This window comes from Dermacentor albipictus, chromosome 7, assembly GCF_038994185.2.
Source record: "Dermacentor albipictus isolate Rhodes 1998 colony chromosome 7, USDA_Dalb.pri_finalv2, whole genome shotgun sequence".
Lineage (NCBI taxonomy): Eukaryota > Metazoa > Arthropoda > Arachnida > Ixodida > Ixodidae > Dermacentor > Dermacentor albipictus.
Window position 1 is genome coordinate 90,198,732 of NC_091827.1, and position 24,487 is coordinate 90,223,218.

The 24,487-nt window shown below is 47.7% G+C and overlaps 1 long non-coding RNA gene across 1 annotated transcript in view; it reads left to right on the forward strand.

Moving 5' to 3' along the window:
• LOC135916755 (uncharacterized) overlaps positions 1 to 15,741 on the forward strand; it is a 218,629-nt gene extending 202,888 nt beyond the window's left edge. Inside the window, exon 5 of the long non-coding RNA XR_011507472.1 lies at positions 15,681 to 15,741. This is a non-coding gene — a long non-coding RNA (uncharacterized lncRNA). The remainder of the gene's footprint in view (positions 1 to 15,680) is intronic.
• The last annotated feature ends 8,746 nt before the right edge of the window (positions 15,742 to 24,487 follow it).

The following is a 24,487-nucleotide window of genomic DNA, read 5'->3' on the forward strand; positions in this document are numbered from 1 at the left end:
TGAAGGCCAAAGTTCGCATCCTCTACGGACATTCACATGTTCACTGTCTTCGTTCTGCCTCCCCAACAATGTCTTCTATAAAAAGAACTGGACATCTTGTCATTCCAACCATGCTGGTTGGTGATATTCAGTCCGCCTGCCATGATGAGCCCTCTACCACAACGCTGACAATTGAAGGGTGACCCTTACGTAGCGTCCGTGGACGTGGCGGCATACCCTGAAGCAGCCGGGAATGGGAGTGACAACTACTTGACCCCCGAAGCCTCCGTCAGGGCACAGACCCCAGCTGTGGCTGATGCCATAGCCGTGGCTCTAGTAATAAAGCAAGAAGACAGGGTAGGCAGGGAAGTTAATGTCGTTGCCCACTCGCAACAGGCCTGCCGTAACTTTAGCAACGGACGAACACCGTTTGTGGGGGCTCGAATTTTAGCCCCGAGGCTGCATGAATCCCATCGAATCAAGTGGACGCTGGGGCAAGCAGGTCTGGAGAGGTACGAAAGGGCGAACGCCTTAGCTCGAGTGCTAGTCAACCGAGTGGGGCAAAACCTCCCCTCTCATCAATCCCCACCCTCTACCTACATGCCCCTGCCATCCAATTGCTGCAACCTACTCGATATCCAGCAACTCAACCGCAGGACTTATCCTCCCCCTCACAAAAACACAGCACTGAAAAGGAAGTAGCTCTCGGACTTACTCAGACCAACACATTCCCAAACCTACATAGATACAGCAAAATGTTACCACAAACATAACGCGATATCTGGCCCTGGTGCGGAGACACACGCCCTATACTCTTTCACATCTGGTCGGGGTCCGGGGGCAAACATCAACACTTAAAGACGCCTAGCACGTAATTTGAACAGTGGGAGGTACAGCTGACTGGCGATATCTTGACGGGACAAGAAGCTCTAGTCCTGCAAGCACGTCGAACGGCCATGGCCAGTGGAGTCCTGGAATGAGGACACCACCCACTCCACCTCAAGAGCAACGACCTCGATGGTCCGAATAAATGTTTTCTCTCTTTCTCTGTCCGCCTGGTACAATGAGCCCTCTTCAGGCCATTTGAGATTCGCGCGTACGTTGGCCCGAATTCGACAGCGCTACTATGGCCTAAGCTTCCTGAGGAAGTCAAGCATTACGTGCAGCCTTGCCGCGACTGCCTGCGCCGAAAGGCTCCACTTCAGAGCCCAGCAGATTTGCTAAAGTCTGTTTCACCGCCAACACAACCATCTCAACAAATCGGCATGGTCTTGCTCGGCTCATTCCCTAAGTCGTTTGCGGGCAACCGCCTTATCGTGGTTGCGACTGATTACCTGACGCGATATTGCGAAACTACAGCCTTCCTGCGAGCCGCTACCAGTGACATTGCGCACTTTTCCATCCACAACATAGTCCTCTGCTATGGTGCATCAGAAGTGGTCATTACAGATCATGGTACAGCTTTCACAACACAGATAATGCATTATGGTTTGATGCTTTGTGGTACAGCTCGTCGCCGCGCCACTGTATACTATCCTGAGACGAACGGTCTTCATCATCATCATCAGCCTGGTTATGCCCACTGCAGGGCAAACGCCTCTCCCATATTTCTCCAACAACCCCGGTCATGTACTAATTGTGGCCATGCCGTTCCTGCAAACTTCTTAATCTCATCCGCCCACCTAACTTTCTGCCACCCCCTGCTACACTTCCCTTCCCTTGGAATCCAGTACGTAACCCTTAATGACCATCGGTTATCTTCCCTCCTCATCACAAGTGCTGCCCATGCCCATTTCTTTTTCTTGATTTCAACTAAGACGTCATTAACTCGTGTTTGTTCCCTGACCCAATCTGCTCTTTTCTTATCCCTTAACGTTACACCTATCATTGTCCTTTCCATAGCTCGTTGCGCAGTCTTCAATTTCAGTAGAACCCTTTTCGTAAGCCTCCAGGTTTCTCCGGTTTCTCCAAGCCTCCAGTTTCTCCAGGTGAGTACTGGTAAGACACCGCTATTATACACTTTTCTCTTGAGGGATAATGATAATTCTCATGATCTGAGAATGCCTGCCAAACGCACCCCAGCCCATTCTTATTCTTCTGATTATTTCCTTCTCATGATCCGGATCCGAAGTCACTACCTGCCCTAAGTAGATGTATACCCTTACGACTTCCAGTGCATCGCTGCCTATTGTAAATTGCTGTTCTCTTCCGAGACTGTTAAACATTACTTTACTTTTCTGCCTATTAATTTTTAGACCCACTCTTCTGCTTTGCCTCTCGAGGTCAGTGAGCATGCATTGCAGTTGGTCCCCGGAGTTACTAAGCAAGGCAATATCATCAGCGAATCGCAAGTTACTAAAGTATTCTCCATTAACTTTTATCCCGATTTCTTCCCAATCCATGTCTCTGAATACCTCCTGTGAACACGCTGTGAATAACATTGGAGAGATCGTATCTCCCTGCCTGACGCCTTTCTTTATTGGAATTTTGTTGCTTTCTTTATGGAGGGCTACCGTGGCTGTGGAGCCGCTATAGATATCTTTCAGTATTTTTACATACTGCTCGTCTACACCCTGATTCCGTATTGCCTCCATGACTGCTGAAGTTTCGACAGAATCAAATGCTTTCTCGTAATGAATGAAAGCTATATATAAGGGTTGGTTATATTCCGCACATTTCTCCATAACCTGATTGATAGTGTGAATATGGTCTATTGTTGAGTAGCCTTTACTGAATCCTGCCTGGTCCTTTGGTTGACAGAAGTCTAAGGTGTTCCTGATTCTATTTGCGACTACCTTAGTAAATACTTTGTAGGCAACAGACAGCAAGCTGATCGGTCTATAATTTTTCAAATCTTTGGCGTCCCCTTTCTTATGGATTAGGATTATGTTAGCGTTTTTCCAAGACTCCGGTACGCTCGACGTTATGAGGCATTGCGTATACAAGGTGGCCAGTTTCTCTAGAACAATCTGCCCACCATCCTTCAACAAATCTGCTGTTACCTGATCCTACCCAGCTGCCTTCCCCCTTTGCATATCTCCCAAGGCTTTCTTTACTTCTTCCGGCGTTACCTGTGGGATTTCGAATTCCTCTAGACTATTTTCTCTTCCATTATCGTCGTGGGTGCCACTGGCACTGTATAAATCTCTATAGAACTCCTCAGCCACTTGAACTATCTCATCCATATTAGTAATGATATTGCCGGCTTTGTCTCTTAACGCATACATCTGATTCTTGCCAATTCCCAGTTTCTTCTCCACTGTTATTAGGCTTCCTCCGTTCCTGAGAGCATGTTCAATTCTATCCATAGTATACTTCCTTATGTCAGCTGTCATACGCTTGTTGATTAACTTCGAAAGTTCTGCCAGTTCTATTCTAGCTGTAGGGTTAGAGGCTTCCATACATTTGCGTTTCTTGATAAGATCTTTCGTCTCCTGTGATAGTTTACTGGTATCCTGCCTAACGGAGTGACCACCGACTTCCATTGCACACTCCTTAATGATGCCAGCAAGATTGTCGTTCATTGCTTCAACACTACGGTCCTCTTCTTGAGTTAAAGCCGAATACCTGTTCTGTAGCTTGATCTGGAATTCCTCTATTTTCCCTCTTACCGCTAACTTATCGATCGGCTTCTTATGTACCAGTTTCTTCCGTTCCCTTCTCAGGTCTAGGCTAATTCGAGTTCTTACCATCCTGTGGTCACTGCAGCGCAAATTGCCGAGCACGTCCACATCTTCTATGATGCCAGGGTTCGCGCAGGGTATGAAGTCTATTTCATTTCTAGTCTCGCCGTTCGGGCTCCTCCACGTCCACTTTCGGCTATCCCGCTTGCGGAAGAAGGTATTCATTATCCTCATATTATTAGGTTCCGCAAACTCTACTAATAACTCTCCCCTGATATTCCTAGTGCCTATGCCATATTCCCCCACTGCCTTGTCTGCAGTCTGCTTCTTGCCTGCCTTGGCATTAAAGTCGCCCATTAGTACAGTGTACTTAGTTTTCACTCTACTCATCGCCGATTCCACGCCTTCATAGAAGCTTTCGACTTCCTGGTCGTCATGTCTGGATGTAGGGGAGTAGACCTGTACAATCTTCATTTTGTACCTCTTATTAGGTTTCACAAGACCAGCCACCCTCTTGTTAATGCTATAGAATTCCTGTATGTTACCAGCTACATTCTTATTAATCAGGAACCCGACTCCTAGTTCTCTTCTCTCCGCTAAGCCCCGGTAGCACAGGACGTGCCCGCTTTTTAGCACTGTATATGCTTCTTTTGTCCTCCTAACCTCACTGAGACCTATTATATCCCACTTACTACCCTCTAATTCCTCCAATAGCACTGCTAGACTCGCCTCACTAGATAACGTTCTAGCGTTAAACGTTGCCAGGTTCATATTCCCATGGCGGCCTGTCCGGGGCCAGTGATTTTTAGCACCCTCTGCTGCGTCGCAGGTCTGACCGCCACCGCGGTCAGTTGCTTCACAGCTGCTGGGGACTGAGGGCCGGGGTTTGATTGTTTTGTTCATATAGGAGGTTGTGGCCAAGTACAACGGTCTTACAGAGACGTTAAATACCACAATCGCTGACATGCTTCCATGTATGCCGACAGAGAATACAATAACTGGGATGATGTTTTGCCTTGCCTTACACTCGTATGCAACACTGCTGCTCAAGAAACTACGGGGTTCACTCCTTCCTCTTTGCTCCACGGCCGTGAGTCAACCACCATGGTGAACGTAATGCTCCTCCCCGAACAATAAGGCATTACCATTGACGCGGAAGAATTTATCCGGCTTGCAGACACAGCTCGCAAGCTTGCACGTGAGCGAATGGAGAATCGGCAATCCATAGACTCCCAGAGGTATAACGCTCGCCGTCGCGACGTACTCTACGAACCCGGTGATCAAATTTGGATATGGACGCTGATTCGCTAAACCGGCCGGTCGGTAATGTTACTGCGCCGCTACTCCGGCCCCTACAGAATCCTCCGCCGCCTCAGCGAGGTGCACTATGATTTTCTCCTTGAAGAAACGAGTCGGCGATTCCGTCGCCTGCAGCCTACGGATGTCCGTGTTTCCAGGAAAGAAGCCGTATCACTCACATTGACGAGGCCATTCTCACTTCCGCTTGCTTTCATGCTGCTTGTGTGACAGTTTCCTCCTCGCAAACTTTATCACTGCTGCCGTGTAAGTGCTTTGTTTTTTTCCCTCTGTTTCGCACGTGAATCATCGAGACGATGCTTTCTGGAAGGGAGTGATGACTCGAGCGTAACACTTGGCTGTGTAGTGGGTTTGCCGCTTCTGCAGAAGGTGAGGCCTACGATGCCGAAGACGCACTCTCAGTCAAGGTGTCGATTCTTAATAGTTTTTGTCATATATATAGTAACGTGACTGTGTATCCGAAGCAAGGAAAGCCTCAGAAAAGACATTACAGATATTAAATAAATGTGGCTCCAGCAGCATTGCGCATGACTACATTGCTCGATGCTAATTGCATTACCATTGAGAGTCATCGTGAGATGGATTCTGCCGTAATATTTTTCTATTCCGCCCATGATTTTGTGCACTTGAACGCTTTCTTTGTTCTCCTTAAAATTACAGGCCACTGATATATATTCTTGGCACGAATTAGCTCATACTGTTAGCTTCCTGCAGGAACAAGTTTTGAAACGATTTTCGCCTTATCATATTATGTTTCATGCATGAAGTAGGCTAATCTACACGCGGGAAGGACTTAGCGTGTGTCCCACGAAAATATTCCTGCGAAATTTGGTGGTACAAACAGTAGGGCCTATTTTATGAAGAAACAATTTTGAAGCTCATGTATAACGTCTTGCGTCTGCCCGCACTTATGTACGAGCGCCTGACTTGGTCAACAACAAAAGCTTACGGACCACGGGATCCAAAAAAAAGTTGAATGTCGGAGCAGCATTTTATGGAATCCCACAGAACCGCACTTACTAGCAGAATCTGGAAGTCAGAATACGGTGCGGCATTGTGAGGCTCGGGACATATTAAGCTTTTTATCAGATCCCGTGCTTTGTAAAATCTTTTTGCCACTCTACACGACTTCCTTATTGTTCAGCTACAATAATACTTTAAAACCTGCCTTTTGCTAGTGCGCGAATCATTTATGAGCTATAAAAGCTTATATGAGACTTGTGGCTCACCTCTAATTGGGGCAGGTCATTGAACGCTCCTTCCATAGAAGAAATGCGGTTAACTTGAAGTTCCACTCCCTTCAGCAATCTTGTTTTCATGAAAAGGTTTGGCGGTAACTTGTGTATATTATTGTGTGACAAAGACACATGGAGAAGTTCGGGTAAGCCGTACAGATATTCCTCGTCGATTGTCTCTATTTTGTTGAAGCTGAGATCCAGTAACCACAGTTTTGAAAACGTAAGCATTCCTTGAAGATGCTTGATGGGATTATTCTGTATGAGGAGCCTTTGAAGACGCTTTGCAGCGGTCAAACCAAGGGGAACACTTTGCAGTTCATTATAATACAGCCGCATAGATGACAAGGTCGTCATAGCACGTGCGGCTGCTTCCCCGATGTCGTGTAGACTGCAATTAAATATGCGTAGCGATAAAATTGAGCTGTTGGCAAACCACGAGGCTTGCAACTCTGTGATATTGAAGTTCGACAAGGTGAGCTTGTTGATGTAGACTCCCTGTAGCTTTTGCATGTCGGCATTTAATTCGTTACCTACGAATCTGGCGTTACATTTGACTTTGGGGCCGTTTCTAGTCCATGAGCACAAACATCGGGTTAGGGCAGGGCATGGGGTTTTAGCTTCGTTGTGACTAAAGGCCTCTGCTAAATATATTGCGAATGCCAATGTAAATACTAAGCACAGCTTTCGCTCATGGCATGAATCTGTTGTGGACCCCGGATACATTTCCATAACACTTTCCGTTTAACTCGTCGCAGAATACGTTTCACATGATAATGAATAGCGCTCACCGCTTCTTCGTGGCACAGTAGGTGGACATGGTTTCGGCACAGCTAACTCCAGCAAAGCGACGAACAGAGCACCAGTTGTACACATCGATTAAACTTCTTGGAAAACAGCATCACTAATTGGCGCTGCCAGATTGCCAACATAAACCTGCCCAGCTATCGCGGCTTGTGCGGAAATAAACCTCATCAATTTACTAAGGTCGCCTGGTCCTTTTGATGAAGACGTCGTGTTACGGCACTAATGCCCCTTGCTGAAGTTTTCAGTGTCGCGGGCGTGACGCAACTCTTATTTTACATTTTAGGAAAAGCGCAGAAAATGCACCTCGCCATAAGGAATAGAGCTATTCGGTGGCTTCAGAAGCACACAGACGTGGCACTTCGTTGGTTTGAACATGCCGAGCTCCCAATCACTTATTACGATTGAAATCTTCGAGGACGTCGCAGGGTATTTCTTGTTGGATGGATTCTGCTATCTGGCACTAAAAAGACACAGCGGCGCCCGCCGAACGAAGAGCCCTCATCACGAATGCCCATTCGGTTGGGAGAACAATGAAAGTGGCAACGCTGATATCAACGCTGACAAGTTGAAAGGAAGGACATCCGGTGGATGCCAGGGAAGTTGTGGCCGGATACAGCTGCATCCCTGCAGTTGATAACATATCCAGAGTGAGCCCTTGCGCCAATCTTCAAGCTCTTAAAGGGACACTAAGGGCCAATGTTAAGTCAAGTAATAGTGATATATTAGTGCTTGAGAATCTATAAAGTGCCAATATTGCCACGGGGATGAGAGTAGCCAAAAGGGACAGGAAATTGTATTTACAAGGTATATACAGAGAGAGACGGCTGCAGGCTAGATTGCTGGACAACAACACGAGCGCATCTCTGGTCGTCGTCTTCACCGTCTTTCTGACGCATTCTTCCACGCTCGGCAGGATGCATGATGCAGTGCGCGGGAATAACGTGTAACATAGAAGCCCTGTGGGCGAGGGCGCCGTCTGGGCGCTTAAGAAGCAGTAGGATCGTGTCCGGCAACATAATGCTTCCGCCGGGCGACGGGCAAGATATCAGTGGCGGACGTGGAAGATGATCGCCAATCTAAGGGAGTGACCTTGTACGTGACGTCAGTGATCTGGCGTAGAACCCTGTAATTCCCGGAGTTGCGGGAAAGAAGGTTGAACGACAAGCCAACGTGGCGGCATGGCGTCCAGAGAAGGGCAAATAGCCTGGATAGTAATTAACGGCTGCGTGATGGCGATCGTAGCGGGCCTTCTGGGACAGCTGGCAGGCGAAAAGACAATCCCTCGCAATCTGGAGAGCCGTTGGAGCCCGCGAAGCTGCACCGCGAGCGTAGTCTGTAACAGGGTGCATAGATTATGGTAAAAGAGTCTCGAATGGCAATGTGGAATTGCGGCCAAACAAGAGAGAAAACAGGGAAAAGCCGGCGGTGTCATGGCATGGCGAGTTGTAGGCAAATGTCACGTAAGGCAAGGTGCTGTCCCAATCACGGTGGTTTGAGGAAGCCTACATGGAGAGCATACTGGTCAACTGTCAACTTTTTGTTTATCTTGCAAGCCTTCTTTTCAGGCGCCTTCTTCTACTTTTCTACTCCGTAATTACCATGTGCTCACCTATCGCAATGTTTAAAGTTACTTTTCACGAGCGGCACTAGCAGTTTATTGCTACCAAATACAGGCATAAAATTGTTTGCCTATCCGTGAAATGGATGTATGAGTGCACAATACAGCCATGAGACATAAGCGAGGCTGTACGTAACAGCCATCAGAAATTTTGCATGGTAATTATAAAAAACAAGTGGCCCAAGTAGGCAGCCTTTTGAAATCCAGGAAAACACTGGAACGAATGAAGAATTTAAAGCGCATTTGCATATGAACTGCTTCCGAAGCGACAACTGCGAGTCAAGGCAACTCCAGATTTGGTCCTTGAGTAAATGCTGTACAGATTTATCAGCATCTTTTATTGTGCTCCCGGTCCAAGGCTCTATCCAACATCAGAAAATTTACAGCGACTTGCCCACATCACTCCAGAGTTGTCAATATTTCAATTATTGATAAGTAACTGTGCCATGATCGATAGACCAGATGTAATGCTGTGCTGGCTTTATTTAAAAAAAAAAAGATGTTTGTTTTATAAAACAGAACTCAACTGCCCTCTCCTTAGGCAGACCTTTTCTTAGTTACGTTCTTAGATTGCGTTCCTAAGCCCGAGGCCGCGGGATAAACTCGTGGTCGCAGCGGCTGAATTTCGATTGCGCAAAACGGGCCGACGCCTACGTACCGTGCATTGGACGCACGTTAAAACATTTCCAGGTGGGCACAATTAATACGCCGTCTCCGACGACAGCATGCATCATAATGACGCGTGCGTCTATTCTTCTATGGAGACGACAACGAAGATAGGGACATTAACGGATTTCGTCTAGTGGATGAGGGGAATTCTCCGAGATCGAAACAGACGTGGCTCTGGCCTGTTTTTGTATTTGAACAAGTTGTCCTGCGGCTCTTGAACGTCTCCCTGTCTACTGTCCGCGTTGTACTGCGACACTGGTGGAAGTGCGAAATACTGACCGCGCCTGATGCTCGGGAGTCCTTCTGGGAGTCCTTCCTCTAACCCGGACGCGGTATCACCAGTTTCAACACCCGTGCATCGCTTTAGTCGTCGACTGCAAGGCCTTGTCCCGGAGTTCTCCTCCTTTCAACCACCCCTGTCCAGGAACTCCACACATCTCGCAATGGCCGAAACCAGCCCAACGCAAGCACCCCAAAGCAGCCGGTTTTCCAGTCCACAGCAAGTAACCGTTCTGCATCCTCTGGTTCCCTATCGCTATCGCGGAGCAGTCTTCGAAGACATTGAAGACTGGCTTGACAAATATGAACGCGTTGCACAGAATTATCAGTGGACTGAGGAGCAAAAGCTCTCTCACGTCTATTTCGCCCTTGACGACAGCGGCCGTACTTGGAACGAAAACCACGAAACTAGCCTAACGACATGGAATGACTTTCGTCAGAAAATCACAGATACTTTTGCCACTGCCGACCGACGCGATCGTGCCCAGCAGATGATGGAGCTACGCGTACAACAACCTAATGTGTCGGTAACAATGTTCGCCGAGGACATGGTCCGCCTCTTTCGTAGGGCCGACCCGAACATGGCTGACGAAAGAAAGTTGCGCTACCTCATGCCAGGTGTGATAGAGCAGTTGTTCACGGGACTTGTGCGGAATCCACCAGTCACCGTCGCTGACTTTATCAAAGAGGCTACGGCTATTGAGCGGGCCCTTCATCAGAGATGCAGACAGTACGATCGACTGTCCACCAGCACCGCACTCAATGCCGCTGCAGTTACTGGCGATTATCAGAACCCCTTGCGGGAATTGATCAGAGAACTCGTCAGAGAAGAAATTCAAAAGATTCTGACACCGACAGTGGATTGACCCGTACCGTCAATCGCCGGAGTGGTGCGTGAAGAAATCAGGCAGTTGTTACCGGCAGCCGATCTTCAAGATCACCAGCCTCCCAGGACCTACGCAGCCGCTGTCCGATGTCCACCACCCGTTACAACCACACCGCCGTACCACCAGCCCCCGACAGTCGCTCCTTGGTCGCCGCCGCAAGAGGAGGCTTCGAGGCGCGCACCCGTCACGCAGCTACAGTCATACCACCAGCCGCAGACGGGACGGCCGCAATTTCGGAGAACCGACGCATGGCACACCGTCGATAGGCGCCCACTCTGTTTTCACTGCGGAGGCGTCGGCCACATTTCGCGTCATTGCTGGCATCGCGACACATCATTGCGACCTTTTCGTCCGTGGTCCTATGGTGACAACTGACAACTCCATGCTACGCCACGACGAAACTGCTTTTCAGGGACCTCCAATAGCGCACCCAAATGCCGAATCTGTTCCGCATGTTCAGTCCGATTTCGGCCGTCGGTCGCGCTCTCCAACCCCTCCACGTCAGATGCCTTCCCCTGCTGGACGTACTTTTGCTGACCTCCGAGGACGAAGGTCGTCCAGCCCACGCCGGGGAAACTGAAGGCGGCGACGTCTGGGGGTAAGGTTGCAGGCCCACCACAAGACAATAAAAAGCCCCTGATACTCGCGCCGCAGAACGACGTGAAGCCGATAAGCCCCGACACCGAAGAAATTGCGAGCGCCGACATTGATGTTTTGGTGGATGGACAGCCAGTGACAGCGTTAGTCGGCACTGGTGCCGACTTCTCTATAATGAGTCAGGAACTCGTCCTCCGTCTGAAGAAAGTAAAGATGCCGTGGATGGGACCCCACATAAGGACGGCAGGCGGGCAATTACTGATGCCTATTGGAAGATGTACTGCTAGAATTACCATCCGATATTCTTCTTTTGTGGCCACCTTCATCGTTCTTTCTGTGTGCTGTAAGGATTTGATTATTAAAATGGATTTCTTAATGAATACGGTGGGGTAATTAACATTCCGGACCGCATGGTCACGTTTTATAAGAGCCCTGGTTTAGTCCATTGCTTATCGCCGCAATGCAACTCCTTTCGTTTAGCAGAAGACGACGTCGTCATCCCACCTCCGTCATGCACCCTTGTTACGGTAGCATGGGACACACCATTTCATTGCGAGGGAGTGGCCACGTAACCACGTTACTGCTTACTCACGGTATCTCGGTCGCACGAGGAATCGTAAATGTCACCGACGGGTGCACTAACTTGTTACTAACCAATTTTAGCACAGAGCGACGGTACCGGTACCTTTCGGCTTGTGCTCTGCCCCTGCTACATTCCAACGCCTCATGGATACTGTGCTTTCGGGTCTGAAGTGGAAAACCTGCTTAGCGTACGTGGACGATGTCATCGTGTTCTCCGCAACTTTTAAAGAACACCTCCAACGGCTTGAAGCGGTTCTGCAATCCATCCGGTTCGCCGGCCTCACCCTGAAGTCGGAGAAGTGCCACTTTGGCTTCGGGGAACTACAGTTTCTCGGTCACGTCGTCAGCCACGCAGGTGTTCGCCCAGATCCTGAGAAAATTGCGGCCGTAGCACAGTTTCCAGTACCAACCGATAAAAAGGCTGTCAGACACTTTCTGGGCCTCTATGCCTATTACCGGCGGTTTATTGTGCATTTTGCTCGCATTGCGTCGCCGTTAACTCGCCTGAGGAGAGACGACGTTGCTTTTGTATGGGGCGACGAAGAGCAAGGTGCATTCGCTGACTTGCGGGAACGTCTCCAGACACCTCCAGTGCTTGGTCACTTTGATGAGACCGCTCCTACATTGCTCCACACTGATGCCAGCAATGTTGGCTTGGGAGCTGTTCTTGTGCAGTGGCAGGAGGGCACAGAAAGAGTACTTGCCTATGCAAGCAGAACACTCTCACGCCCAGAGGCCAATTACTCCACAACTGAGAAGGAATGCCTCGCCGTAGTATGGGCTGTTATGAAATTTAGCCCATATTTGTATGGCCGCCACTTCACAGTTATCAGCGACCACCATTCACTGTGTTGGTTGACAAACCTTAAAGACCCTTCGGGACGACTGGCGCGTTGGAGCCTACGGCTGCAAGAGTTTGACATGACTGTCAAGTACAAGTCGGGGAAACGACATACGGATGCTGACTGCCTGTCTCGATCGCCGATAGAGGCGTCTGCTGCACCCAAAGAAGACTCGGCATTTATTTGTGCTCTGGACACATCCACCATCGCCCAACAACAACGGGAAGACCCTGAGTTGCTTGAGCTCGACAATTACTTAGAGGGCAGATCTGCGAAACCACGTAGTTTTCGCAAGAGGCCTGTTGTCGTTTTTTTTGCGGGCCAATGCCCTCTACAAAAGAAACTTTTCTTCGACCGGGTCCCCCTATCTGCTCGTCATTTCTGCAGCTCTTCGCACGGAAGTACTTCAAGCCTGTCACAACGAGGTGACTTCTGGTCACTTAGGCTACACGAGAACGTTGGCCAGAGTGAAGCAGAAGTACTACTGGCCGAGACTGAACACCACCGTGAAACATCACGTCCGCACTTGCCTCGACTGCCAGAGGCGCAAGTCACCTCCGTCGAAACCAGCCGGCCTCCTGCAACCCGTCCAGGTTCTTCGAAGACTATTTGACCAAATCGGAATGAATATGTTGGGTCCCCTTCCTACTTCTACTGCCGGGAATCGCTTTGTTATAGTAGCGACCGACTATCTCACACGTTACGCTGAAACAAAGGCAATCCAGAGAAGCACAGTGGAAGAGTTGGCGCGCTTTTTCATTGAGCACATTGTGTTTGGACACGGCGCACCAACCCTCGTAATAACAGACCGAGGAACCGCATTCAAGGCTGCGCTTTTAGATCACGTCTTGCTGCTAAGTGGAACGGCGCATCGGAAATCAACCGCCTACCATCCACAAACCAACGGAGTAACAGAACGCCTAAACAAAACAATTGAAGGCATGCTCTCCATGCACGTGGATGTTGAACATAAAAATTGGGACGACATCCTACCTTACATCACCTTTGTATATAATATGGCGAAACAGGAGACGACGCGCATGATTCCGTTCAACCTTGTTCATGGGTAGGATGTACAAACGATGTTGGATGCTTTGCTTCCACATGACTTTGACGACACTGATACGGACGCCGCTGTGTTTACGCAACGCGCAGAAGAGGCTCGGATACTCTCGCGCTTGCGGATCTGCCAGCAGCAAGACTACGACGCAGGGCGCTTTGACCTTCACCGTCGAATAGTAATCTATCACGTCGGTGACAGAGTGTGGGTTTGGACACCCATACGAAAACGAGGCCTCTCCGAGAAGCTGTTAAGGCGATACTTCGGACCGCATGGAGTATTGCGCCGACTGAGTGACGTCACGTACGAGGTTGTCCCCGATAGTCCCAATGGTACGCGGCGCCGCACGCACCGTCCTGAACTTGTGCACGTTGTCCGCATGAAGCCGTATGTGACGGAATAACTATGCGAGAGACTCTTAATTCCGCAGGTGACACATCTGGTCTAGCATCGGGACGATGCTCTCTTAGGGAGGGACAAATGACGCGTGCGTCTATTCTATGCAGGCGACAACGAAGATAGGGATATTAACGGATTTCGTCTAGTGGGTCAGGGGGCAATGGCGAGATCGAAGAAGACGTGGCTCTGGCCTGTTTTTGTATTTGAACAAATTGTCCTGCGGCTCTTGAACGTCTCCCTGTATACTGTCCGCATTGTACTGCGACAATATTGTAGTTTCGCGCGCCAATTTTTTTCCAGCTGGACATTTCGACGAGAAATTATTCGGCTCCTCCTAAAATTTCATTTGTGTGACACGGGGTTGGAACATTGAAGGTTGGAGGTTGGAGTATGGTGTGCGAAATGGGAAATGTCACTTAACGTTTCAAAATGTTTAAACATCACCTTTACAAGGAAACATTCACACAAGACATACGAGTACAAACTAAACAGCGTTACTCTAAGCAGGGTTACGGAATGTAAATACTTGGGAGTTTGGTTTACTCGGATTTAAGGTGGAACAGGCATGTACAGGAGGTAAGAAAGAAGGCGGCACGAAAGTTGGGCTTCCTCCGTCGAAATTTTGGCCAATTACCTAGTAAATTGAAAGAACAGCTGTGTTTTATACAGGTACGTTCGGTGCTTGAGTACGCTTGCATTTGCTGGGATCCTTATACGTGTCAGTTAGTCGATTTGCTGGAAAAAATTCAGGATAGGGCGGTTCGATTCGTTCTTGGTAATTACGACAAAAACCTCAGTATTACCGAAGGCAAGCGCATACTTCATTGGCAAGATCTAAAGGATAGAAGAAAGTGCCTCAGACTCAAATTTTTTCACAGTGTTTACTATTCTAAAATAGGCATCGACAGGAACAAAAATATTAAATTACCATCATACATTTCCCGTAGAAGAGACCATGCCTTGAAACTCTATGAATTTCCTCTTAAGGGTGACACCTTGCGTTATGAATTTTTTTACAGGACCACGAGGGACTGCAATGCTCTCCCGTCAAATATTGTTGGTATACAATGTAATGAAACGTTTTACCGGGCTTTGTGTGTTGAAATGAGTGTCGACTGATGAAGATATGTATGTACCCCCCTGCTTTAATGCCTTCTAAGGCGATGCAGGTACTCAATAAATGATGGTTGAGCCGGGTAAACTTCACTTGGGTAAAGTACATGCTAATGCGTTCCGTGTTCATTCCTTGGCTTTACTGGGGCTTAAGTTAGCAGGTGAGTTGCACCGGGTTTCAGACCCTACCGCATTCGATAGCTGGTGCTCGGGCGGAACAATTCCCTTGCTGCGATAAAGCTAACCCTGCTGTATCAAAATGCGAAGATATCGGCCGAGCTGCCTCTTTATGCACTGGTGGCCTCCTTGATGTCCTTGGGTTAAGGGATAACAGGCGGAAAGTAAACATGGCCGCAGAAGACATTATTAAAAGCGATTGGCGGTTTGGTGGCAGAAATGTTAGGAGTTCACAAACAGCGGCAGCGGAAGGTCTCAGTGGTAGCTCCGAAACTTTTAGAGGGACTGTGTGGTTGTGAAGCGGAATAAGCGCTATTTTTTGCTGAAAGCTTTTTGCCTCTTTGAAAATAACATATAGATGAGACATTAGACAAAATAAAAAGGAGGAGCTTGGTGGCGTTACCAAGTGTCCCGTTTCAAAGGGCACGCTCACAGCATTCATCCATCCATGCAGACTTGGCTTTTGTAATTCATACATGCATACATGCAATTCCAGGTTCGCCCATTGCTAGATCGATACTCCTCCTCTTCCTCCTCCTACTTCTCCTCCTCCTTCGGCTCCATGGATAAGAACTACTTCGGCTGCATTCAACTCATGAGGTGAGCCCCATTATCCATACTTTGCCTAAATAAATCAACAAATAGTTCACGCACCATTTTTATTTTAAAAAAAGATGGCGTTTGAGATGTGGTGAGGACCCAGTTATTTTTATTCCACATTTAGCACTAAAGCCAGAATGCCTTCATCTGATAATAAAAGAGTGGACATCACGGAAACAATAGATGAAATTCAGCGTTTGCACCAAACAACAAAGAAAACGTGTTAGCCGCTGGCTCCTTCCCCTCGGTAGCGTTGCTTGCTGTATATGACCAAACACATTGGAAAGTATTCCACATCGCACAGCTTCGACAGGATTATTCAAAATGCCGCCGGCGTCCGATTTGTGTTAACTCAATCTAGTTCTCTCGTATATTATCTGAAATATTTCGCGTTGTCGTAAGTTAGTTCCGCGGAAGCCCAAACTTTCAATGTTTATCATATCATTTGTCACAGTGCTTGAATTTACCGAATAATTCGCTTGCACTCTGGCTTCAAGCTCTGGCCATCGGTTAGCTAAGGTGGCAGAGGGATCACCACACATAAGGTGCGGATTGGCTTTCGTAACATGTGCATCTCCCTTTAATAAGCTTTTCGTGACACCTTTCTGTTTCGTGAACCTTTCTCTGCTTTCCGGACACGCATCCACATTATCCACGACACAAACCACGCGGGCTAGGCGACCACTGGTAATTTAACGAGTAATTCTTACATGCCAGATAAATAAGGGTGACTGGCAACAACGATAATTTCGTTTCATTTCATTTATTGTACCCTCAAGGCCGAAGCAATTCAGAGGAGAGTGCAAAAAAACATTTCTGTGAAAAGATACACTTATACATGGAGTTATTTAATGTACCAATACAAGTACAAATACTCTAATTAACAAATGAAATCAATACAAATCACCAAACTAAAAACAATGGAAAATGAGTAGAGGATATAATGATACAGGTAAGCACAATAGTCGGCTCTGCATTTATTTATTTATTTATTTATTTATTTATTTATTTATTTATCTACATACTGCAGTCCCTAAATGGGTCCTGGTAGGAGGGGTAAAACAGAAAGACAACAAAAGCAACGACAACAAAAAGCACAGCAATTTGCGTTGCAGTAAACAGAACATGTAGAGAATGACACATAGCAGGAACAGGAAATAAGTATGCAACAGTCAATAAGCAATCTTGTCAAAGGCACCAGTAACTGTTGGTAGATCAGTCGGAAGTATATTCTATTGAGTTACCGTACGCGGGAAGAAATATAATTTAAATACATTGACTCTAGCGTAGTACGGTGTTAGGGATTCCGCTTCATGATTTCTTATTAGGCGTGTTATGGTGTACTTAATAAGTTGATCAGTTCCCATGGAGCGTTTGTTATCTTTAACTAAGAAAATTAACCTCAATCCTAAAATTTTTCTTCGTATTTCCAGTGTATGTGTGTTATGTAAGCCATGAGGGTGATGCGAGAGTCAGTATAGCGGCATTAGTTAAAGATAAGTTCAACAAATTTTCGCTGGGTCATTTCCATTACTTCGAAATTATGTTTTGTAAAGGGTTCCAGACGGTGCATCCGTGCTCGAGTTTCGGTCTGATGATTGTGGGGTAGGCTAAGAGTATTGCGCGAGTAGGGGCAGCTTTTATTTTGTGCCTGAAGAAGCAAAGTTTCTTAAATGCTGACGTGCGCATGTTTGATGTATGTTTATTCTAGCTTAGATAATTTGTTATAGTAACATCTAGGCATGTGTATTCATTAACTTCCCCGAGTGGGTGAGATAGAACGTTATATGGAAATGAAACGCTACTCTTTTTATTGGTAACTTTCATGAAGAAAGTTTTGTCATTGCTAAGTTTCATGTCCCACTGATTGTACCAGGAATGAATGTTCTGACGGTTAAATTAAGAATGACTTGATCTTCAGAACACCTTATCTCATTGAACGATGCACAATCGTCAGCAAAAAGCCTAATCGGCACTGGTTCACTACTCATATCAACAATGTCATTAATGTTTATTAAAGAAGTAATGGTCCCAGCACATTTCCATGCGGTACGCCAGAAATGCCTGGGAGGCAGCTGGAACAGTTAGAGTCAATACTAATGAACTGCGCGCAGTTAGAAAGATAAACAGAAATCCAGTTAAATACGAAAGAACGAAGCCCTGTAGATTTAAGCTTACATATTTGTTTTGCATATAGAACCAGGTCAACCGATTTCCTAAAAGCTAGAACAATAACGTCAATCTGCCCGCACCTGTTTGGAGTATCAGCGAAGCGATGAACTACAGATGTTAGTTGTGTGACTCTAGAAAGTCCATGTCTAAATCCGTGTTGAAATGAAGATAGGATGTCTCTGTCGCTTAGAAAGGTGGTTATAGAAGTGGCAACAATGTGCCGACGGAGTTTAGAAGAAGACGTAAGTGATATCGGACCGAAAATATGAGGTTTTACGTGCCAAAACCACGATCTGATTATGAGGCGCGCCGTAGTGAGGGACTCCGGAAATTTAGACCACCTGGGCTCCTTTAACATGCACCGAAATTTAAGTACACAGGTGTTTTCGCATTTCTTCCACATCGAAATGCAGCCGCCATGGCCGGGATTCAATCCCGCGACCTCTGCTCAGCAGCACAACACAATAGCCATTAAACAATCAGGGCGGGTAGGACGAAAATTTGGAACAGATGGTGCGGTACCATTCATAAGTAGTGGCACAATCCGCGCCACCCTCCAATGCGGAGTAACTAAGCTAGTCATAGCCTTGCACGGAAAATTAAAGCAAGAAATTTGGATACCATTTGACTATAACGCTGCAGAGAGAGAGAGATAAAACTTTATTGTGTCCTTGATGGAGTTAAGGGGTGGCGGGGGTCGGGAGACTAACCCCCAATCCCCCCCTTCCTCAGACGGCGGCCAGTTCTTGCTTTCTGGCGGCGTCTTCGGCCATCCGGACGGCCCAGAGCTGCTCCTCTGGGTCCAAGCTGAGCAGCAATGTCTCCCACTGCTCGGCCGTACTAATGATGCGTGTGTTAGTGCGGGAAGTGTTGGTGGGTGAGGCTTTGGGGCATTGCCAAATAATATGATTGAGGTCGGCGCGGGCTTTGCACGCTTTGCAGAGTGGTGAGTATGCATCGGGGTACATGCGGTTGTAAAGCACGGCGTTCGGAAAAGTTCGTGTCTGAAGGAGTCGCCATGTGGTGGATTGAGACTTAGTGTTTTGTGTGCTGGGGGCTAGCGTAACCGCTCTCTGCGGTAGTGCAGTAGAATTTCTCCGAACGTGACCATTCGGTCTCGCGCGTGACCGCGATGCAGAACAGAGGGCTGGTCGGGATCGGAAGATGCAGGAGAAGGATGATGTGCCCGGTGTGCGAGAGCTCGGGCGGCATCGTGTGCGGCTTCGTTTCCAGCCCGACCCGAGTGACCAGGGGCCCAGATGATCTGCACGCGGCGTTGCCTTGAGGGAGGAGTCCCAGAGAGAATCTTCTGCGCTTGGGGTGCTATTAGTCCTCTTGCGTAGTTACGAATGGCCGTTCTTGAGTCGCTGATGATGCAGTGAGCATTGGTAGCCGCGTAGGCCAAAGCGATGGCCGTTTCTTCTCCTACTTCGGGTTGCGTGGCGAATATTGATGCGGCCGCGGAGAGGTGGTACTGCGAACCCGCGGCTGTGACGACTGCCATGGCGTTTTGGTTGGGGTAGTCTGCTGCGTCCACGTAGGTTACGTCAGCGGCTTGGTCGTAGCGCCTTTGTAGTTGTTTAGCTCTTTCTGCACGTCGCTCCGGATTGTGTTCAGGGTGCATATTGCGAGGTATGGGCGGGATAACTAGCCGTTCAGGAATGTTTGGAGGGATGGGTACTTTTGGTCCGAATTGGGTGGTGTAGGTTATGCCTAGGGTGCCTAGAATGTGCCTGCCCGTGGTGGAATGGGCAAGTCGTTCGTATTGGCTAATACGGTGCAATTCAATAAGCTCGTCTATGGTGTTATGAATGCCTAGGGCGTGCAGTTTCTCGTTAGAGGTGGTGATGGACAGGTTGGACACCGAACCTATAACTACGTAAAGAATTTTCTTACAGGTCGCACAGCCACCATTACCATCGGAGGGTTGCAGTCGCCAATTATCCACTTAGGCAGTAAAGGCACGCCGCAAGGATTGGTTCTATCCCCTTTTCTGTTTAACGTGGCCTTGCTCGGACTACCGCCTGCATTAGCTAGCATCCCCAACCTCAAGCATAGCCTATACGCAGACGATATCACCCTGTGGGTCACCGGGGGCAGCGACGGAGACATCCAAGACACGCTGCAGCAAACCATCAACGAGGTCGTTGCATACGTAGAACCGCGCGGCCTGGCGTGTTCCCCACAGAAATCGGAGCTCCTTCTGTACAAGCCTAATTGGGGAGGTCGACGTCCAGACCCTCACCCACCCGAGATGGAACTCCGCGTGCACCAGCAACGCATACCTACAGTACCTAGCATTCGTATCCTTGGCTTACGCATCCAACAAAAGGGCAGAAACACGGAGATACTCAAGCAATTAGATAATCATGTACACCAAACCACTCGCCTCATTGCACGCATCGGAAATCGACATCACGGCATGAAGGAAAGCAACCTTATACGCCTGGTAACCGCCAACGCCTTGAGCAGGATCCCCTATGTCGCCCCGTACCTTAGCCTCAATGCAACTGAGAAGTCCAAACTCAATACCATGATCAAGAGGGCCTATAACGCTGCAAGAACATATTCGGAATCCTGTAGGACCAAGAGACACTTTTTGTTTTCAGATTCAACAGTGGATAACACGCCTGCGGAAGACACAATACTTGGTTCGGGAGGAGACGATGCAGCTGTTTGCCGTATTTGGGAGTTTGATTTCGAAAAAAAAAACACTGTAGAATTATATATTGAACTGTTCAGCAATGCTTCCTTTATCGGTGACAAAAACGTCATTGTGCATTATTTGGTGCACAGACTTGTTTTTCTTAAGCAAGTGCCTCCAAAACTTCTGCGGAGCGTTTTGAATAGAGCTCTGCAGCGTGTGTTCAATGTAGTGATGTTCTGAATGGCTCACAGCCTGACGAAGTGCAAGTTGTGCAGCGGCTATTGCACTTCGGCAGAAACGTGATCGTATACAGTACTTCAGTATTCGTTTTAAATGCAAGACCTTACACGTGATCCAGAGATTGTCCGCTTTCTTTATTCTATTGGAAATAAAATGTTTTATGCACTACATGCAGATTTCTTTAAGCTTATCCCATATTAGGCACGCTTAACTCTCTTTAAGATCGCTCAGGCATAGGTAAAGCTAGTCAAGCACGCTTTTGTCCCTGACACGCGAAAAGTATTTTACACACACAGACTTTGTACGTGGAGGGTTGTTGGGCTTTTAGATGCTGCTTGAACAATACAACATATTCGGATCGGAGGTGCCGTTTGCCACCTAGACACCAAAATTTTCCATCGATTGGGTGGTAAAGACCAGGTCAAGTATGCGAGCGCAAGTGCCCTAGACACACCTGAGCTTTGTAACTGCCTGCTGAAGGTAATGTTGAAACATAATATCAAGAATGTAATGCATGCCAAGGCCAGAACCCTAAACAGGACGATTTCAATCCAATACAGGCAGATTAAAATCGCCAACAAGAACTGTTTTATCGTGAATGAATTTAGGCATGTGATCAGCCAAGTCGGGAAAAAAGTTGGTGGTCAATCAGGTAGTCGGTAAACCGGAAAGAAAAGCAAATACTGACCCCAGCAGAACAGTCTTAAGGAAACGCTCGTGTTATCAATAAGGTGCGGTAAAATAAAAAAAAACTGGGATACCCTGCTTAACCAACACAGCAATAGCACAACCCATTGATTGTTTGTTGCCTCGATAAATCTTTTGTACTGGTGTTTCCCGTACATGGACCGAGATTGAACTCAGCATCCACACAGAGCTTGAGCCTGCACACACTAAACATTTCACAAACAATAAAAATGCACTGATGTGGGCACAGCAGAAATAAAAGACAACGAGATTCGCTCATAATTGTGGAGCAATAATCGCCGACCTACGCGAAGCAGAGGAAGCGCGTGTTAGGCCACATGCCTTTGCTCGGCCCGCTGTGCCCACTGAAATCGAAGGCTTGTGGGGAGTCGTTGACAGAGGCGTTGGATGACGTAATGCCCCTGGTAGACGGTGCTAAGCTGGTGATGACACGAGGCTCAGGAGATCAGTAACAATGCGTCGCATGGATGAGGCCGCCTGGCATGCATCATTCGTTCATTCATCTTGCGGCGATGTTTTCTTGCATATAAGAAGGCAGCCCAGCATGAGCGCTCAAGTGGTATATATCATGTTGCGGTAATTTTTTGACCTAATACATGTCACAGACTGTACCGAACAAAGCAGCTCCACATTATTACCTTCAGGACCTTCCACAAAGAAATTCTGGTTGGCCTAATAGACCTAGTTTGTGCTAGTATCAATGTGCGGCGGCCTTCGTGAAAAATTTTACGTTTTATTTGCTAGTAGATACGTCACAAAAATCTCGCCAAAGCACATGTTTCTGACACAATGTAGCGCGCCACAAGTGCTAGCCGGAAGCGACGCATATGACTCAGAGCGCGCGCACGTGGGCACAATCTCCGAGTTTAGTGAGCTTCCGCGGCTGTCCGAGGCGCGCTGAGAGATAGCGGAGACGACTTCCTGGCACTTGCATCATATACGCTAAGCAGTGTAGGGCCCCGCATTCACAAAGCTTTTTACTAATAGTCGTCCGCCGTCGCTAATGATTTATCCAGCAAACTATTCGCTATCATTCTTTTTCCCTACGGACAATTATAGCTTTAGATTTTTTCTTTATTACAGGCCAAGGTGCACGCGTCGTCTGCTCAGCTTCTACTTGAAGGCTGCTATAATAGAAAGAAATGTCACAGTTACCAGCCCTGAAGACTTGGCAAGATTGGTTGTTCCTTATTATACGCAACATATTTTTTTACTCAAAGTAGTCAAAGTGATATTTTCTCGGAGTTGACGTTCAAACACTGTCCTTGCACACCGAGTCTGAGATACGTCCTCTGAGAGAACGGCTCCGCATCTTGGGCGCTAACAACGTCGATCGCGGTGTTCGACGCAGATCCCTGGCTGTCGCCTATGAGCTTCCTCCTCGCGTCCCTCTTGGGCAGCGAGTGCAGCAGCCTCTTCTGGAAGTTGGGGTCGCCCCAGCGCAGATGGTTGGCTTCGCGCACGTACTGGCGCAGGCCTTCGTCAAAGGCATCCAGTGCCTCCTCTTCCACCAAGACAATGACCAGCAGGTTGACGCGGTCCAGTAGGGCGCGCTGTTGGGCGAACCGGAACTCCCAGCGACAACATTCGCTCAACGCGAAGTTCCTGCGAAATGTGAAACGAGATTCCGTCGCTTTCTGCGTGAACCTGCCTCGAGCTCTGTTAACTTGGCCACATCTCTCTAAATGATTAGGAACGGAAGAAATTGGTCTCTTGGGCAATCACGAACCATGAAGCTTGTTCTGATTAAAGGTAGAATGCAGACTCTAGTGACGCTAGCAAATGAATTTTTTGTTTAAATTACCGTTTAATTTTACAAAGATTGAGGAAATTTGCAATAATAATAAAAAAAACTCAGTTATCACTTCCTATAGCCTCTGCCTACTGCTTCTATTGTTTCTGTTGAATGCAACCCACTTAGTTCACGTTAGTCCAACAGTTCTTTAATAAAACCATTTCTTTGTTTGAAATGCGTTTCAATAGGGAAAGTGCAGCTCGCCTTGAGCTAAAGCATCCTAATATAATCGGGCACATGTCGTAAAAAGTGAGTATATGCGACCCGAAAACCCATTTCCAAAATTTTACAACAACGCGTTCTCACCCTTTTCAACAGTTCGTTAGCAGCCTCTCCCCCATGTTGCTGCTCTAGGACAGGGTTGATTTGCATGCGTCTAAAAGCAGGCGAGCCTTGCGGGACTGCTACTTTCAGAGGCGGATGGCAACGTGTATATTGCGTACCCTTACCCGCAATCAAAATCTGTGCCATTAGACAGTTCACTTCTTGGCGTTTCCAGCGCACTACGACACGAACACCTAAAGTGTCATTAAAATCACGCAGACACGCAAAGGGATTCTGAAAGCGGTGCTTGAGCATTAATTGCGACATGGAGCTGCATATTATGACATCAAAAGATACACGCGCTCACCGGCGGAGGGATGTGCTGTTCACACTCTTACGTCCAAGCATGACGTCAGCGGTCACAACACCGATCGTTGCTCCTACGCAACTTGCTTAATACCTCTAAACTGTGGTGCCCGATTATAAATTAGAAGATTATACATAACAGGATTAAGGCAGTGATTCGAAGTTACAGAAGGAAACTAAGAAGAGATCAATAGGCAACATATTGTGCAAGCCTATCGGTCTTCACGCCAGTTCCAACGATATGGTGGTGGGTCGTTAATAACCTTGCTGGAGATTTCGACCAAACAAGGCATTTTAAGCCCTAGCATTGAATTTAGGCAAGACGGTCGCTTGTCTTGCGAATTTCTTTGCTGATGTACACTTTGCGGCAGGTCAGCCGGCACAATCAACCCGCCTCCGCTGCTATCGTCGTCTCTAAAATATGCTCCTTTCACACTCAGAGAGTTGGAAATAGCTATGGGCAGCCTCCGAGATCGCTGTGCGGTGGGACCTGACCTTATCAGTAATCAGA